Raw genomic sequence first — 9,355 nt, 5'->3', positions numbered from 1 at the left:
CTGTTACCTGTATCCAAATGTGAGCATTTGATTTTGTGTGTGCTCTTTACTTATGATGCAAACACAGGCAGAGTGTACATCTGTAATCACAGAATCACGGAATCACATAGTCATTATGGTTGGAAAAGACCTTTAAGATCATCAAGTCCAACCATCAACCCAACACCACCACACCCACTAAACCATGTTCCAAAGTGCCACGTCCACACGTTTTTTGAACACTTCCAGTGATGGTGACTCCACCACCTCCCTGGGCAGCCTGTTCCAATGCTTGACCACTCCCTCAGTAAAGAACTTCTTCCTAATATCCAGTCTGAACCTCCCCTGGTGCAACTTGAGGCCATTTCCTCTTGTTCTGTTGCTAGTTACTTGGGAGAAGAGACCAACACCCACCTCATCACAACCCCCTTTCAGCTGTAGAGAGCGATAAGGTCTCCCCTCAGCCTCCTCTTCTCCAGACTGAACAACCCCAGTTCCCTCAGCCGCTCCCCATAAGACTTGTGCTCCAGACCCCTCACCAGCTTCATTGCCCTTCTCTGGACACACTGCAGCACCTCAATGTCCTTGTAGTGAGGGGCCCAAAACTGAACACAGTATTCGAGGTGCGGCCTCACCAGGGCCAAGTACAGGGGTACGACCACTTCCCTACTCCTGCTGGCCACAGCATAATAATAATAATAACAACAACAACAACAACATGAAAGCCCTGCATTATGACTTCTAAAGGATGATGGGCATAATTGTACATTCAGTAAGGCATTTCAGCAAACTAGGAAAGGCTGGAAGTTCGGTAGAAAGGCAAGAAGACAAAATATTAACTTCTGGTTTTATACTAAATGCATGTATGTCTGATGTGGATTCAGCTTGTGTATATTTTTGTTCAGTACAGTTGCTTTCATAGAATATGAAAAAGCCTGAGTGGAAATGTCTGTCAGAATTATATGCTTTACGCTGCCCCTACATTTCGGCATTTAAAGTGTGCAACCTTGTGCTCAGAGCTCGAATGAATCTCCTGCTGCTGATATTGCACTCCAACCTATAAAAATATTTTAACTAGTTCGTTAGTGGAGATGCTTCTCTATTCTATAGGAATATAAAAGCTGAAAATTCTTTACTTCATCTGTTGCCTGTCCCCCCTAAGATAGCTAACCCTGGCATTGTACAGATCCTTGGAGCATAGCTCAGGAAGGAAAGACAACACGCAGTCGGATTTTGAGTGACATGGAACATGGTCGTGAGCAGGAGCTGAAGCATCTTTGGATAAACACCCAAGCAAGGCCACAGGAATTCAACAGGACTCCCGTGGAGCTGGGAGGCTCTCCACACGCAGAGGAGATACAGCAACAGAGCTGAGAGGCAGCGTCAGCTGGCTCCTGCGAGTCTTCCTGGCGTGCTCATAACTGTCTGAAGGGGAAAAAAGCCAACCTCACACACCCTTGAAATTTTGCCAGCTGTTGGATGAAATGGTTTGCCTTTCAGATTTACTGGTCAGTGAATCAAGATATTCCCATACTATGAATGATGCAGTTGCAATGGTCTGATGATATAAGCAAGGCAAGATCTGTAGGGAAAAGCAGTTATCTTTTAACAGACCGTTCACTACACTTCGAAAAACAGGGACGCTCTTGAGCACACAGCTCTTGGACAAACACTTTGTGCTTAAAAGATAGCACTTTATTTTTTTTCCCCCAAGTTAGTTAGTTGATTTAGTGAATAATTTCCAACAAACATTGTCTAACCTATTCTTTAAAAGAGCACTGCTGGCCTGGGTAGCTTCAGAAATTTTTTGAAATAATAGGAATAAAAATTACAGATTTAGTATATGCAGGTTTAAATGATTACATTTACATCAATTAAAACTGCTCATATACCTCCTCAGGCTGAGTTACTTAGATTCTCTTTAAACTCATGTATCATTTGAGCAGATTTCTTACCTGTCTTTGTATTTTGTTTTCGTATTTCCCAGCGAATCAATTTAAAACCTGGGAGGCACAGGGTAACAGCCAGAGGACTGTTCTGCTTCAAGAAAAGTGTTTCTATAGAAAGATGCTCTCATAATGATGTAGATTGTACTGGATATTGAAGAATTTTTGCCATGAGCGTGTTTTTTCCAGGCCCATGTTGTAGGTCCACAATATTTCCTTGATCTGACACAAGCAATGGAGAAATACTTTTTTGCATTTTGAAACTCTGCTTCTCCTGTCTCTTTTTTTATTTCAAGGAATAATTACCATGCAAACACAGCCAACTAAGTGTGGGAGTCATCTTACTGGACTGAAAGACATGACTCATTTAAGCCCATGTGACTGGTCCATACTGCGTAGGGGTCCTGAAGCTGGAGAGGAGGATACATTAAGCCATGAATCGGGAACCAAAATTATTCTGAGTTGTGAGCTCCTGAAAACTTGCCATGGTTATTTCTGAATTGCTCTTTAGGAGGGAGACACAGGACTTTTTTTCAGAAGATCGTACTAAGGACCGTAACTCCACTGTACTTCTAAATGCCTATGCTGTTTAATCCTGTCAGCATTAACATGAAAGTCCTTTGGTGGGGCCTGCAGCACTGACTAATTTATGTCGGGAGTAACCATTCTTTGACCACAGCAGGCTGATTTTGTCACTGGAAATGCCTCCATCTCATCTGCAGTCTTTCTTGTCGTATGTGCCTTCACATCCATATGAAGGAAGGTGCATACGCTTTGCTTGTGATGGGAAATACTTTTTGCTGTTTAACAGAGGATGTGTTGCAAGGATTTGGGGGAAGATGTTAGCAAGGAGCAAGCTATGATCAGAGGAATTCTTCTGGTAGTCCAAATTCGGTCTGCAGGCCGTAGGCTGGGCACCACTGATTTGGGTTTTTATATTTTAAATACATGTGCATTCACAGTTTTGTCAGAGCAAGTGAGAAGTATGCTAGAGGAAAACAAGCTATCATGTAGCTTTATATGAGATTTGTTAATCTCATATTCCAGTAAAAGGTGACTGCCAGTTCTGAAGTTGCTACATCAGGAACAGGAGATGTGTTTGGCTAGAACAGAGTCAATTTTCTTCACAGTAGCTAGTATGGGGCTGTGTTTTGGATTTGTGCTGGGAACTCTGTTGATAATAGAGGGATGTTTTAGTTATTGCTGAGCAGTGCTTACACAGAGCCGAGGCCTCTTCTGCTTCTCACACCACCCCAACAGTGAGTAGGCTGGGGGTGCACAAGAAGCTGGGAGGGGACACAGCTGGGACAGCTGACCGCAGCTGGCTAAAGGGATATTCCATATCATATGAGGGATATTCCATATCATATGATGACATGCTCAGCATATAGAACTGGGGGAAGAAGGAGGAAGGGGGGATGTTTGGAGTGATGGTGTTTGTCTTCCCAAGTAACTGTTACATTTGATGGAGCCCTGCTTTCCTGGAGATGGCTGAACACCAACCTTCACGATGGGAAGTGGTGAATGGATTCCTTGTTTTGCTTTGCTTGCTCACATGGCTTTTGCTTTCTCTGTTAAACTGTCTTTATCTCCACCCACGATTTTTCTCACTTTTGCACCTCAGTTCTCTCCCCCATCCCAACCCAGGGTGGAGTGAATGAGCAGCTGCGTGGTGCTGAGTTGCCAGCTGGGGTTAAACCATGACAAGATGCAAGAGGAGAAATGGTGCTATTTTAGGAACTTAGAATAGAGTAGAATGGACTATTTCAGTTGGAAGGGACCTACAATGATCGTGTAGTCCAACTGCCTGACCAATTAAGGGCTGACCAAAAGTTAAAGCATGTTGTTAAGGGCATTGTCCAAATGCCTCGTAAACAGCGACAGGCTTGGGGCATCGACCACCTGTCTAGGAAGCCTGTTCCAGTGTTTGACCACCCTCTTGGTAAAGAGATGCTTCCTAATGTCCAATCTAAACCTTCCCTGGTGCAGCTTTGAACCATTCCCACACATCCGATCAGAATCATCCAATGTTTTAATTTTTTCAGCAAATATTGACCAAGTAACATTGATTTCACTGGAGCTATCTTAATCGGAAAAGATTTATAAATAAAAGATACAAACATAAAAAAATTAAATGCCTGTAAAACTCAATAAATGTATTCATAAAGAGTACTACTTTTTAAGTCTTAGGATGGGAATCCAGATTGTTATTTTGCAGCTTGATTGATTAGGTGTTTACATATAGGACTAGAAACTTTATTACTTTATTTATGGTCTCAGCCTCTCAGCTACAAGCCATGTTAAAAAGTCATATTAAAGACATTCAATAATTTGATATACTGTCATAAACTCATACAATTCAGAAAATTAACGTGTTTCTTTTCATACATGTATGTACATAAAATATATGGTTAATACAATGATTTTACAAGAAAAATGTCAAACAGATTTTATTACAACTGTATGTAAGACATGAACAAAAATTGAATACATTAAGCAATGTGCTGAAATTTACATTGAAGGGAAGATTCTGAGACACCACTCTGGTATTAGTTATTATATAAATAGTGACACACCTAAAGCAAGTCCATTTCAGTAGAACTGTGAGGCTTTATGATGACTTACATGATATTCCTTGCAGTGTCCTAGCCCAGAAAGAGCAAATGAGAAATCTAAACCATCCTTATACATGTAAGGCAGAAACACAGCTGTAGACTTGGTATATCTATAGCTGCTTCCGGCTGTTTCAGTAATGGAAAACTGAAGCCAATTCATCTTAAAGACTCACATGGGATTCTTCCTTACAAAAGAATATCCTTAGCTTGACAGAAGAAACTTCCGCCAATTTTTCATTCCGTGAAATGACTGCTTTGTTGCCAGAAGTTGCATTTGTCAAGGGCTGTTGGTGTAATGCAGAGTAGTTAACCTAAAGTTTGGAAGTCACGAAATTACTTGTGAGGACTAGGAAATGGCAAGCTATAGAAGAAAGGCCAAGTTTATTAGGTTGATAGTGTCCCCCTGAATTGCACAGTGCAAACATTGGATACACCTCAAAATGTTAGCCGTACAATTACTTACTTCTACCAGAGTCACTAACTAAGAATCTACATTTTCATGCAACAGAATACGTGAGGCAGTTCTTGAGAGCGCTAACATTTAGAAGCTGTGCTTTCAAAATGAATTTTGGGTATCGTGAAATAAGGTACAGCGAGCAAAGCATATCTGAGGAATAGGAAACTCTCTCAGTAAAGTCATTTATTTCGTTTTTTTACACACAGATTCTTCTCCACTTAAAATTGACTAAAAGAAGAAGAGTCTTTAAATATATACCATGCTCAGGGCACTTTTAATGGGAGGGGTTTAGCAAAATGGAAACGTTAGCAGATCCTTAGTGTCATGTTTTCATCAGTTCCCACAAATGTGTGTCTTTCAAGCAATATACTTTGATATTCTTCAACAAGCTATCACATTCCTTTTGATACATCTGCAACGCTTTTTATCTAAGCCCGTATGTAAAAGCAATGTCTATCTCCTTTTATATATAAACTTTTGAAGTATACTAGACTAAGTTTCAGAACAAAGAAAAGTAGACTGCATTTTCACTATTTCCATGTCAAGGATATAGTCCTAGCAGATTATGGATTGGAGGTCAGTTTCTCCTAATATTTTTGGATCAGTGGTTTTTGTAAGAGTATTTAACATTAAAGGTTAACCCAAGAGCCAAAGATTCTGTTTTAACACCACAGTAATATTTGACAGAGTTTTACTGTTAAGCTTTATCAAGCAGCTTTAAGGTTAGCTTCAATTCAACACTGAAGCAGACATTGTATTTGAGTTTGTAGGCTGGATAAACAAACATGTATTTAAGTTTGCTGGTATAAAGCAGGCCACTGATCCCAGTTATAGCAGTCTAAGATCAGAAAGCAGCTCATGGGTTTATTTTTTATATACTGTCTTGATTTATAATTAGCTTTTACTTAGAAAAGTTTGAGCAGCTCTTTCCCATCTTTGTTGTTATCCCTTTATCTGAGAAACCACAGCGTGGTAAGTGCTGGCAGGCATTGAACAGAGCAGGCTTTTATGCCTCTGGAGAAGGATGAGGATTGAAGAAATTCCAGCTTCTAAAGTCAATGGCAGAGCCTATATCAGGCACTGTTGCTGCAACAAAGCACAAGTGTATCAGTCTACATGTTTACAACCCTTGTTGTAGTATATCTACTAAATTATTTATTTTCCTAGTTTCTAGCCAGACTGACTGATGAGTTACAAATCTCCTCTGAGGGAACCTTCACATTTTACATTAAACACTGGTGAAAACATGATTTGAAGCCTAATTTGCCTCCCATTCTAATTATTATGGCTCTAGCTCCATGCAAAAGAGGAGGCCCCAACTAGGGGGGGGGGTCCAACTTCCAAAACTAGGAAACCCCAAAAGTCAGAGTACAGTAGGCAGCCTGACCTTGCTCTGCTGTGTAGTTTAAAGGAGAGACAGGTTATGACTGAGTTTGGAAAACGGTTCCCAGTCTCTTCTTAATGGTCTCACCTCTTATGTGCTAAGACTGCAAAATGGAAACTCCACTTCTTGCCTGCTTTTTTTAGGCTCTGGTGTCTGCACCGCTACTCCAGCAGCTGAGATGAGGGACACAAGCTAGTTGCAAGAGCAGCAATCCATTATGTTCACAATAAAGATTTTGCCAAAGGCTTGGAGTGTCCTCTTTTTCTTGAAGGATTCAGTAGTCCTCAGCAGGCTTAGTGGGCACTCAGGAACTCGTAAAAGGTGCTCCACATCAAGCAGCTGAGGTGATAGACACAGAATACAAACAAATGGTTGATCAGACGAGACAGGGAGGGATGACAGGACTTTAAGAAAATGTGTTGATAGGAAACCACATGAAAAAGGGTTGTGTGTTCTTTTCAGGTGATGTCCTCCCTCAAGTCACAAGAGGTCCTGTAAATGTCAAAATGCCCTTTAGTATTACTTAAATGGAGTTTTACAGGAGAGGCTACAAGAAACAGGATAGAGGGGCAGGGTCTGTACATAAAATATCTTTCTCCAGCCCCAAAACCCACTCTATCCAAGGCAACCTACACGCACTGTTTTTCGGACTTGACGACAGCTTTTCTGTAACAAGGAGGAACCCCTAACTCTGTAAGAGACAACCTTGCACACAGTGATTAAAATTAGCATGTTTGCTAAATATGAAGCCTGTGTACAGAGCAGATCTCTACAGGGCACACAACTTAGGCAAGTAGGAGTCCATGTGCATGGCAGTTGGGACTTTTGAAAACAAACATTCCCAAATTGCACCAGGTTCAAAAGAGCCAGAATAGCTGTGTTAAAAAAATATTTAGACATCTTGAAACTACGTATTGACTCTGAGACTGGCTGAAACTGCTCATACACTGATATGCAAAAGCATGTGTTTAAACTGAAGTTATTTAGTAAACCTGGTTTAAATGATATTGTTAGATGAAATCAGAAAAAGGTTTCCAAACCTGATCTTGCAAAGACATAGCAGCATATGGGTTTTAGCCGTATAAGTAGATACTTTGGTCTGCCCTCTTTTGACTATATCCTGGGTGAAATGGTGTTTTCTGCAGCCAGTAAAACCAAAGGAATATTGTTAACAGTTGCATACAGCATTATTAAACACACAGAAAAGTTATACGTGTCACTGGTAGACATGTTCAGGCAAAGACATCCACAAAACCTGAAAGCATCCAGAGGTTTCCATTGCTATGCTCTACAGCTCATCTCTTCTTTAGCTCAGTTCTTTACCTGGGCTTAGAGTTTCTTTGTGAAGGTGGTTGGTTGGGGTTTTGAGCCATCTATACCATTGCTGCTCAGACTTTATTATAACAATTTCAATTTCAACAGTTTTCACTGGGCTACAACAATTTTTTCAACTGTCTGTCTCTCCTGTACTTTGCATCCTCAAAACAATATATAAGCATCTTGTGTTGGATTTATTGCCTCCATCTGTCCCTTGAAGCACTTAAAATTACCTTTATAAAATATGCATACATTAAATCAAACAGACTGTACATTTCAATGAATCTGCTCTAAAGTGCTTCCCCAGCCATCAGGCAAAACAGACAGTCTGCAAACCCAGCTATCCCTTTAGAAAATAAACACATTGTCAGTGTATCAAAGATATTCCAGGAAGATGTTCTCAACCACAACATACAGTCCTTCCCCATTATTCCTCCCAAAGTAACACAAATCATTATGTGAACCATTGCAGCAAGTCCTAACTTAGGTAGAGAATTTCTTATTCATTGAAAACGCACCTTAAAAGCTTTCTCCAATATTGAACCGGCTATCTTCATAAAACTTCTATGTAAGACGTAATACATTTGCTTACTTGTTTACTACTTGTGAATCAGAACTAAGGCAGAAGCGTTAAGTTACATACAAAGGGAATTAGTACCAAACCCAGGATTTGAAATCAGAAGTTCTTTGCTTCTGTTATACAAACATAGATTTTTGTGAGTTCCTTTTGTCTTAGAAAATTTGAAAAGGATCATATTTTTTCTTTAAAAGTAAGTTTGTGCAAAGTAAAAGTTCCCAGAAATTTCTTCATATTTTTCAGTTTCTTTAGTCTGAAATCACTGTTTCAATGTAGTTTGTATTCCGTTCTAAGTAGCATGCTTTATTATTATACAGGCACCTCATACTGCTCCATCTTTAGGAGAATGTTAACTTCCATCATTATGTACAGTTCCCGTGGTAACACTTAACATCATCCTTTTTTTCCTCTTTCCAGTCAATAACAGTGGGAGGTTCATCTCTCTTTTCCATCCTCCTCTGTCCCCTTTCTGGCATTCTGCTTATGGCCATGGGGTAGCAGGCACATGTTATTTCTTCAGGCAGTTACACGAGCTGCTTCAGGCATGCATATCTCTTCAAATTAACTTCTCCGTGCCCCTTAGCAGCTGTTGTTGCTTTTTCACTTTACTGCCAGATGGGCAGCAGGCACCAGTCCTGAGCCAGGACCAGCTGAGATGCCATTCCATCCTTACAGCAGCAGCCCCGTTAGATTCCTTACTGGAAACTGGATAACATAATCAGCTATATTTTTTTAATTGGAATCTAGTTTCATTCTTCTTTATGTGTGTTATTATTAATTGTCAATAAGGAAGGACTAATTTGTGGGAAAGGAAATACTGAAGAGCTATTATGTGGACATGTACATACGATTCTTTCATGGGTTCTGAATGCAGCTCCACACCACTCCATCACAAAATTTACCTCAATCTGAAGTATTCCTAATTTTCTTCTTCATGCATCAAGGCATAATCCAGATTAGCCTCACGTCTATCAAGATATACAAGAACATGGAAAATGTTTTGCTATGGAATAGTTACATTTTAAATCATAAAGTCTACCTCCGTCTGAAGTGCACAAAAATTTCCATAAGATAATTATT

Source organism: Phaethon aethereus, assembly GCF_964289735.1.
Source record: "Phaethon aethereus genome assembly, chromosome: 2".
Classification (NCBI taxonomy): domain Eukaryota; kingdom Metazoa; phylum Chordata; class Aves; order Phaethontiformes; family Phaethontidae; genus Phaethon; species Phaethon aethereus.
This window is presented reverse-complemented; position numbering follows the sequence as displayed.